This window comes from Podarcis liolepis (assembly GCF_965112155.1).
Source record: "Podarcis liolepis genome assembly, chromosome: 8".
Lineage (NCBI taxonomy): Eukaryota > Metazoa > Chordata > Lepidosauria > Squamata > Lacertidae > Podarcis > Podarcis liolepis.
Window position 1 is genome coordinate 38,381,904 of NC_139560.1, and position 10,942 is coordinate 38,392,845.

Here is a 10,942-nt window from a genome sequence, read left to right on the forward strand (position 1 = left end):
AGATCGCAAAGAAAGGAATTTATGATAACAACAAGAAGAGAAAGGAAGTAATAAAGGTCTGTCCGGATCAAACTGGACAGAACTGTCTAATTAATGCAGTAAGATAAGTGATGCTGTTTTGGACTCGAGCTGAGCTTGATGTATGGGTACCCCTAACAAAATTTAAAATTTGGCTGTATAATTTGGAAACAATGTGATATGGATTATGTGATGTGATTGGCCTGTTAATAAAAATTATTTAAAATAAATAAATAAATAAGACAGATTACAAAAGAAAGGGTCGGCTGGTAGTTGCATAAACACTATACATTTAAACCACATTTTAAGTACGCTTCTTCTCCAAAAGAAACCTGGAGAATGTTGTTTACACATCACAGGGACACAATTAGCAACTATGTACACAAACGATGGAATATGCCAGCAAAGGAGATGGCTACTAATTTAGATGGACACTGCGGGAAACAGGATAGTCTCAAATGGAGGCCTTTGGCCTGATCCATAGGACTCTTTATATGGACTCAATGCTTCCCACAGGTCTCATGTTACTGTAAGTGTTGAAACAACATATTGAACCATCCCAAGGGCTAAACCCCATATAAAAGCTTAAAGTAGACTAAAACAGCAAAACACAGTTTTAGCTCACTCAAAGACTGGGCAAAAATGTTTCCAGCTGTGCTCAAAAGGAAGCAAGGAAGGAACATTCCAGGAGAGGAGAAATCCCTTCATTCATTAAGGGACCACCACAGATAAAGTCTTGATCCGTGTGGATGACAACCTAGCATCCAGAATGCTGGAGCATATTGTCATTGCTGTTTAGTCATTTAGTCGTGTCTGACTCTTCGTGACCCCATGGACCAGAGCATACCAGGCACTCCTGTCTTCTACTGCCTCCCGCGGTTCGGTCAGACTCATGCTGGTAGCTTCAAGAACACTGTCCAACCATCTTGTCCTCTGTCGAACCCTTCTCCTTGTGCCCTCAATCTTTCCCAACATCAGGGTCTTTTCCAGGGAGTCTTCTCTTCTCATGAGGTGGCCAAAGTATTGGAGCCTCAGCTTCAGGATCTGTCCTTCCAGTGAGCACGCAGGGCTGATTTCCTTAAGCATGGATAGGTTTGATCTTCTTGCAGTCCATGGGACTCTCAAGAGTCTCCTCCAGCTTCATAATTCAAAAGCATATAACAGAGCTTTTAACCTTCATTTTTTCATTTCATTTTTTTCCTGAACCACACTGATTTCTTCCAACAATTGTTGTGATATTTCTTTGTTGCATTTTGTATTATTTTCAGGTTATGAACTTACTGGTATAGAACATATCCCTAAAGGATTATTATTTATCATCATGGAGTTACGTCTATCGGCTATGTCTTTTTTGCGGCTAGATATTTTTTAGAGACGGGGAGAGCATGCTTTTCATTAATGCATCATGTCGCGTATTGGATACCAGGTAAATTATTTAAATTTAAATCATGCTTTTTTACATAAAACACGTAAAATATGACAAAAAACAATGCTATAAGATATGAAAAAATGCTTTAAAATATAAAACTGTATCTCAGGAAAGCAGGTAAAAACAACTGATAAATAAAATAGCAGCAACAGGTGAAATAGTTTAGTTAGTGCAGATGAAGGTACTTTCGCACCAAGTCTTTGCTAGTAAAAGAGAATGAATGCAGGATGAATAATTATTTCCAATTCACAACTGAGTCAGCAGAAATGGTCTCCATGAAGAAATGCCATGCTTTTCTGTCTACATTCTTCCCCAGAGATCTAAAAACTGAGGAATCTGGATAATGTCTCATCTGATTCCTATGCTATAATAATAATAATAATAATAATAATAATAATAATAATAATAATTATTATTATTATTATTATTATTATTATTATTTATTTATACCCCGCCCATCTGGCTGGGTTTCCTCAGCCTCTCTGAGCGGCTTCCAACAAAGTATTAAAATACTGTAGTCTCTTAAACACGAAAAGCTTCCCTAAAAACAGGGCTGCCTTCAGATGTCTTCTAAAAGTCTGGTAGTTGTTTTTCTCTTTGACATCTGGTGGGAGGGCGTTCCACAGGGCAGGTGCCACTACCGAGAAGGCCCTCTGCCTGGTTCCCTGTAACTTGGCTTCTCACAGAGAGGGAACCGCCAGAAAGCCCACAGTACTAGACCTCAGTGTCTGAGCAGAGCGATGGGGCTGGAGACGCTCCTTCAGGTATACTGGACCGAGGCTGTTTAGGGCTTTAAACACTTTTAATTGTGCTCTGAAACATACTGGGAGCCAATGTAGGTCTTTCAAGACTGGTGTTATGTGGTCTCGGTGGACGCTCCCAGTCACTGGTCTAGCTGCCACATTCTGAATTAGTTGTAGTTTCCGGGTCACCTTCAAAGGTAGCCCCACGTAGAGCACATTGCAGTAGTCCAAGCAGGAGATAACGGGAGCATGCACCACTCTGGCGAGACAGTCCGCGGGCAGATAGGATCTCAGCCTGCATACAGATAGAGCTGTTAAACAGCTGCCCTGGACACAGAATTGACCTGCACCTCCATGGACAGCTGTGAGTCCAAAATGACTCCCAGGCTGTGCACCTGGTCCTTCAGGGGCACCGTTATCCTATTCAGGACCAGTGAGTCCTCCACACCCACCCGCCTCCTGTCCCCCTAAAACAGTACTTCCGTCTTGTCAGGATTCAATCTCGATCTGTTAGCTGCCATCCATCCTCCAACTACCTCCAGACACTCACACAGGACCTTCATCGCCTTCACTGGTTCACTGGTTGAAAGAGGTAGAGCTGGGTATCATCTGTATATTGATGAACACCCAACCCAAACCCTCTGATGGCTGCATGTAGATGTTAAAAAGCATGGGGGAGAGGACAGAACCCTGAGGCACCCCACAAGTGAGAGCCCAGGGTCTGAACACTCATCCCCTACCACCACTTGCTGGACACGGCCCAGGAGGAGGGAGCGGAACCACTGTATAACAGTGCCCCAGCTCCCAGCCCTTCTAGACAGTCCAGAAAGATGTTATGGTCAATGGTACCAAAAGCCGCTGAGAGATCCAGCAGAACTAGGAAACAGCTCTCACCTTTGTCCCTAGCCTGCCGGAGATCATCGACCAGTGCGACCAAGGCAGTTTCAGTCCCATGATGAAGCCTGAATCCTGACTGGAAGGGATCCAAATGGTCCGCTTCTTCCAGGCATGCCTGAAGTTCTTCAGCAACCACTCGCTCAGTCACCTTGCCCAAGAGTGGAAGATTTGAGACTGCACGATAGTTGGCCATATTGGCTGGGTCTAGAGTTGTTTTTTTAAAGAAGCGGTTTAATGACCACCTCTTTCAGCAGGTCTGGGAAGGCTCCCTCACAGAGAGAAGCATTCACCACCCCGCAAAGCCCATCGCCCAGCCCTTCCCAACTAGCTTTTATAAGGATCAAGGAGACAGGTAGTTGGTTTCACTCGTCTAAGCAGCCTGTCCACATCCTCAGAGGTAACAGATTGGAATTGATCCCATGCAACATGACTAGACAGGACTCTAGCACTCTCCCGCCCCGGCTCTGCTCCCACGGTGGAGTCTACCTTTTCCTGAATCTGAACAACTTTACCTGCAAAAAAATTTCAGGAGATCATGTGGCTCGTACTGTGCCCCGATGGAGCAGGTGGTTCTGCTAAATTGCAAACCACCTGAAAAAGTCTCCTGCTGCTGTTTTCTGCAGATGCAATAGAGGCGGTGAAGAAAGTATTCTTCGCCGTTGCTATCGCCACTTGGTAGACTCGATACTGAGCTCTAACCCATGTCCGGTCAGCTTCAGAATGAGTTATCCGCCACTGGCACTCTAGTCGTCTCAGCGATTGTTTCATTGCCCTCAGATCCATGGAAAACCATGGGGCTGTCCAGGCTCCATGCAATCGGAGAGGGCGCTTCGGAGCCAAACAGTCAATAGCCCTAGTTAACTCCACATTCCAGCGGGCCACCAGGGAATCAGCTGAAAAGCCATCAGCATGGGGTAAAGCATCCCCTACCACTCTTTGGAAGTCATTTGGATCCATTAAGTGGGGGGGGGGGCAGAACATCTGAATCAGTCTCTTCCATGTCCCTTCTGCAGATCTTCTTCTTCTTGTTTATACCTGCACTTTTCCTTGTCTTTTGTTGGTCTCTTTCTTAATTTCTTTCCTTTCTCATTGAGGAGTAGGTCTCTGGGAGGTTCCAACCCAAAATTATCTCCGTCTCCCTTCATCAAACCAGCCCGTTCCCCACAGTCCCACTCCCCACAGTCATCAATGTAATCCAAAAAATATTGAAGAGCATATTTCAAAGTCTCTCCAAAGTTAAGAACCTCCTCAGCTCCAGGCTCCCCCTGGCCCACTCCAACTTCAATCTTCAAAAACAGCGGCTTATGCTCCTGCAGGGCCTCGGATCTCTCCATTTGTATTATTTGAGGTGCAACTGCAGCCTCCTCCATTATCTTCTGCGCTTGCCCAGTCAGTACAGGTTCATGAGTTGGTCCCTGAATGGTTTCTGTATCAATATTCCCTGTTTGTCCACAGTTATTGACCACAACAGTCATCAAATCCGTTTTCTCATTCATCAAATCTATCTTTTCATGCATCTGTTCCAACAAAGCACTTGTCTTGCATAAAGCAAGCACCAAAACTTCCTCCCAGCTCATGTTTAGTCAAGGTCAAAAGGACTGGTCCCACGATCTTAATCTCACAGCTATAGAGTCCTCAAGTAGACTGCAGCAACAATTTAGCAAGCTCCCTCTAGAGGAGACAATTTCTATTTGTATCCATCTTTTTAAGGCAAGTCCAACAAAGGAAGATTAGTTTCATTTTTCAGATATTTTGTTTCTTTAGAATGCAAAAGGCAACATTGGAATCAGTTTATTTCTCTTCTTTAGCTATCTGTCAAAGTATTCCATTCACAGTCAATGAACCTCTCCATAACTGCTGCTCACTTTAATGTCAGAATACGACAAGGCTTAGGCTTTGGGGTCTCTAAGTTTATGGTTTCCTCAAGTACAAAGAGTTTTGTAAAGTTCAGTCATTAGTAATGATGGGATATTCCTTAAAGGAAAGTACAACGCAAAGTATGGGATTCTGCTTGGGTGCATCTGCACTAGCAAACCACCTGTGCAAAATCCTCTGTATTCAAACACCACTGGGTGGCAGCTGGGACGGGGTGGGAGCTACAGCTAAGGAAAAGGGCAGAAGCCCAAGTGAAGCTCCAAAGACATGCTTTCACAGCAAGTCCAACCTATAACCAAATCTGCACACAGATCCCAGAAAACATAGCCCCACCCAAACACATGGCCTATCAAGCACTCCCACACACAGCTTTTATGCCCCCATGTGACACTGCAATCAAACACATGTGGCACCCTTGCTGTAGTGTTCATGGCCCTCCACTGCCACTCCCCCCACATCATCTTCCTCTGCATGCACACATCAGCTAGACCAGGAAACTATGACATCACAGAAAGGTCATTTAAAGGAAGGAAGGAAGGAGTCCAAAGAGGACCAGTAGCACAGAGTGCTGTTTGGAGTTTTTCCACTAGGTTAATTAATGCAGCATATAACCTCCACCCATATATCTGTGTACCAATCTCTGCTGGTGGAGGCAGTTTTTCATCAGCATAGTCTCCTCTGTGCCATGCGTGTATCTCCCTCCTCCCCGCGTGTGTGTCTATCTACTATATCAAAAAGCTCTGCACCCTAAAGGGATTGAAGGTTTGGATGGTGCAGCAAGGCACTATGAGCTGTATTTTTATCATAATGCAAACTTGAATGTATTACAGACTTGACTTGAGGAACACATGTCTAAAAAGTTCCCACCTCAGCACTCAACCCCACTCAATGTGCTTTCCAAAAAAAGCCTACTGTCAGAACCTCTGAGCAAAAGAACAATTAGCATAAAGTCCCTATCCATGAAATCCTTGTTAAAATGGATTGGCAAAGAGCTATGCTTGTGATCCATAATAGTGCAATATCTTTGGAATAATGACACTTGTATTGTATCCACACTATTTCCTTTTTTATAATAATATTTATTAGTAGTTTTCAGAATTATAAAAAGAAAAAACATTAAAAAACAACACTATAATAGACAAAAGAAAAAGAAAAGAAAAACACAAAAACCAATACAACAATACAACAAAAGGATAAAAAGAAAAAAGAAAACAACACAAATCCCAGATTACATATCTAAAACTTCCAAAGTCCCCCCCCCCCTTTTCTCCTGCTTTTCTCCAAGTTGTGTATCCCAGAAAGAAGTTACATATTGTGCTTCTATAGCTGGAATAAATGGGTTGCCTCTGGTTCTGATCCCTTTAGCTTTCTCCTCACAGATATTAATAACTGTGAATACCTATTTTGCAATCTATTCCTCTAACACAATGTCTTCCTCTGGTTTTCTTTCAACAGGTGAAGATTGCACTTGAAAATCTTCGGGATAAACACCAAAAAAAAGGCCAGGAAATATATTAAGAGCTCTTTCAGAACGATTTGATAAGCATTACAAAGCTAACTAGTCCATATAAAACAGTTGCAGTGTTTCTGACGAGGTGTCTGTAATAGGAAGCATTAATACTTATGTTATTAAAGCTAAGTTGATATACACAGAATTGTGTTGGATTGTATATGAATTATTTGGAAGGGTCCCTAGCTCAGTAGCTCAGCACCTGCTTTGTGTACAGAAGGTCCTACGTTTTTGAAGACGTACAAGTGCTTTCCTGCCCTATCCTGCAATACACCCAGAATTCCCCTTTCTGGGGATCTTGCACTAGTAGAGGCAGAATCGAACAGTATAACAGGAAGGCGAGTGTTGAACTAAACATGAAATAATATTACATGTGAAAGAGAAATGTCTATAAATTACCTGTATTAAAACAGTGGCATTTCTTTTATGTTTATAAAAGGGTGCTCCAAGATTTGAGCCCTATAATGCAAATCATTTTAAACTTATAGCAAGTAGAGAAAACAAAAATGCAGCTGGAATTGGTGAAAAAAGTGACTGATCTAACGAAAACAGCCAACTCACCTATGAATCTGGATCTGGTGCCCACCCCACACTAGCACCGCCCCCCCCGTTGAACACCCTCTTATCAGATGTCAAATAGATAAACAACTACACAACTTTCTGAAGACATCTGAAGGCAACCCTGCATCAGGAAGTTTTTAACCGATGATGTGTTGCTGTGGTTTTTTATGTTCTAAGCTGCCCAGAGTGACTGCAGCAACCAGGCTTTTACACACACACACACACACACACACACACACAATCTCCTTTATCTTTTAGCTCCTGTAAGACTCAAGTTCCCATCTTAGCTGATTTCTTTCTTCCATAGCCTCAGTTATGAATACCAGAGTAGGCTGATCAGGATTCAAGAATTTGTTGGGCATTTGTTTCTGAAGATGATGTATGGCCCTGTGAACAAAGGCCAAGCTTTAGATCTGAAAATCACTGGGTGTATAATTATAGAGCTGGGAGGTACATATTCTTGATGATGCCTCACAGTATTATTGTCATTGGCATGGTCCCATGGACATAGATTGTGCCATGGAAATACCATATTTTTCGCTCCATAACAAGCACTTTTTTACTCCTAAAAAGTAAGGGGAAATGTCTGAGCGTTTGATGGAGCGAAAGCACTGGACGGCAGAGGGATCCCTCAGCTGGTGCTGCAGTCGCGAGCTGAAGGATGCCTCCGAAGAGATGAGCAAGCAAAGTGAGAGCTGCGCAAAGCGGGACAGAAGCCATGTAAGCAGCTCTTGCTTTGCTTGTGTTAAAGCAAGAAAATCGAGATCCGCTTACACGCTCTGTGCATAATATTTTTCTACCTTTTTCCTCCTCTAAAAACTAGGTGCCTCTTATGGTCAGGTACATCTTATGGAGCGAAAAATACAGTAAAAATTTGGTCACAGTATGCTTCTTAATCTTTAAATGGTTTATTTAATTTCTTTAGATTCATATCCTGCTTTTTGACAAAATTCCTCAAAGTGCCTAGTTCCTTTTACTAAAATAATGATGCTAGAATAATGGAAGCTGCAGAAATATCTACAGAAAATAGTCAAGTAAGCAGTCATGGGAAATCAATCATACTTGTTGCAATTTTTGTGTGGTATTCATTCAGAAGTGGCTCCATTCTTGTCATCCTGATCAGCATCATTGATTGAAGTTCTCACTGCCCACATAGTGAGAGTTTCAAAAATGCAGGGTGGATAACACCTTAATGGGGTGTGCCAGCCCATTTCAAAACTGCGCCAGCTTAGTTGGAGGTGTGGGTGTACCTAGCAATTAAGAGACACAGCAACTGCAGGACACATTTTCTTACATGCCACAGCATTGCACAATGATGGGTTACAGCAGTGGCAGAGTGTGATGGAGCACAGCTGCTCACCTGACCTACGACTGGTCACATTGCTGCTGCTTAACAGGAGGAAGAGGGGGCAACGCAGGTTGGAAGCGAGGTCAGCATGGTATAAACAAACAAGCAGGATCAGTGGAGTGACTCCATTGATGTGTTTTAATCACACCCACCTTGCCACTATCTTCCCCACTCTCCCTCTACCTCCAGATAAGTAGAAGTCATGCAATACACTGGTTTGTTCCCCCCACAAAACCCTCAGCTTTTGGATTACAAAAAACAACAACCCCCAATGCCCCAATCATATATCTGAATACCAGGAATGATTTATCCCAGTTGTAAAATTTTGAAGCAGTTATTTCCCATTTTCTTTCTGCTTCCTTCACTACCATCTTACCTCCATATTGGAGAAGCAGCTGGCTTATCCTGCATAGCCTGTACCAAGGAAAGGAAGGAACAGCAAAATGATAAAAAGATAAAAGAGAATTGATCCTTCTAGTCCTTTGCAATCTCTCATTTTCTTAGTTGCTTCCCTGTCCAAAGCCATTAGCTCTAAAACATTCAGGTGTGTTGAGATAGGCTGTGGAGAAAGGGTCCATTTGGCCAGTGGGAGCTGTTGCATTAGAGTTGATGAGCCAAATTCAGGCTGTGCAATTGAAACTGATATAACGGCATTCTGCCCTCTGCCAGGCCCTTCCTGTCTGCCTTCACACTTATGACATGGGGATGCCACTGCCTGGCAGTTTCCTCCTTCTCAATTTCTGTTGCCATTGTAGTACTCAGCATAGACGAGGTCTGGGGGCATAAGTACAATCAGTGGCTCTGGGTTTTCTTCTTGTTGGCATTACTGCCTTCTGCACTACCCATCCTAACAGGTGCCTTTTTATTTCCTCCACCCACATGCCAAAAGAACCTTTACCTAGTCGGCCTTTGCAAGGGTTGGTGGGCTTCTGTGGCACATTTGTCTTGGCTACTTTCATATCACTTTCATGTATTTTTGAGAAATAAACACCTTATGTGTATGTGATTACAGTATTGCTCTGACATAACTGACGAATGCATGCTGGACATGGATCCTCCACCCCCACCTGACAATATTGGACAGGTACCGAAAGCCAGAGACCCTTTGATGTCAAAGCATGTCAACCTGGAAATTCTGGAGCTCCTGAGAAAGCAAAGCATACTGCAGGAGCAACGAGTGAAGAAGCTTTTTGATGAGCTGCCTGCAGAAAAATCAGCATGGTAGAATTTAACCAAACAATCAAACAGATGGTATTGGAGATTTTAGACAATGCCTACCTAGAGCACAAGTAGCTGGTCAAGTTTATTAGTGTAGGATTGATTACTGAGGATGATTACTTGAGATTCAGTATTCAAACCTAGTAGGTGTTAATGAAATCCACATACACATGCTGCTGTAGAATTAAATGGCAGGTCCAATGGAAGAGCTTTTACAGTGCTAGAATTAATAATAATAATAAATAAGTTTATTTATATCCCGCACTCCCCAGCCGAAGCCCAGCTAACAACAACAGGGCCCTCGTCTCTTGTGACAGAGCGTTCCACCAGATCGAAGCCACAGCCGAAAAAGCCCTGGCTCTAGTTGAGGCCAGCCAAACCTCTCTGTGGCCTGGGACCTTCAAGATGTTTTTATTTGAAGACCGTAAGTATCTCTGTGGGACATACCAGGAGAGGCAGTCCCGTAGGTACGAGGGTCCTAGGCTGTATAGGGCTTTAAAGGTTAAAACCAGCACCTTAAACCTGATCCTGTACTCCACCTGGAGCCAGTGCAGCTGGTATAGCACCGGGTGAATGTGATCTCGCAGCAAGGACCCTGTAAGGGGTCTCGCCGCGGCATTCTGCACCCGCTGGAGTTTCTGGCTCAGTCTCAAGGGCAGCCCCACGTAGTTACAATAATCCAGTCTGGAGGTGACCGTCACATGGATCACAGTGGCTAGGTGAGGGCGAGAGAGGTAAGGAGCCAACTGCTTAGCTTGGGGAGATGAAAAAATGCCACCTTTGGTATAGCTGCAATCTGCGCCTCCGTGGAAAGGGAGGTGTCGAAGATTACACCCAAACTCTTAGCGGACGGTGCTGGCATTAATTGCACCCCTGCAAGAGATGGGAGTTGCCCCCCCCCATCCCATATAGTCCCGTCCCAGCCACAGGACCTCTGCTTTCGAAGGATTTAGCTTCAACCAGCTCCCACGTAACCATCCAGCCACAGCATCCAAACATCTGAACAGTGTGTCTGGGGCTGAGTCAGGATGGCCATCCATCAACAGATAGAGTTGGGTGTCATCAGCATGCTGATGGCAACCCAGCCCAAAACTCCGGACAGGCTGGGCAAAGGGGCGCATAAAGATGTTGAAAAGCATCGGGGAGAGTATCGCACCCTGAGGCACTCCACACACCAAGGAGTGGCGCGATGACAATTCCCCCCCAAGCGCCACCCTCTGTCCCCGACCAGAGAGAAACAAGCACAGTCATTGAAGGACTGTGCCCTGAACCCCCACGTCGGCAAGGCGGTGGTCCAGGAGTTCATGATCGACCATGTCGAAGGCTGCTGACAGGTCTAGAAG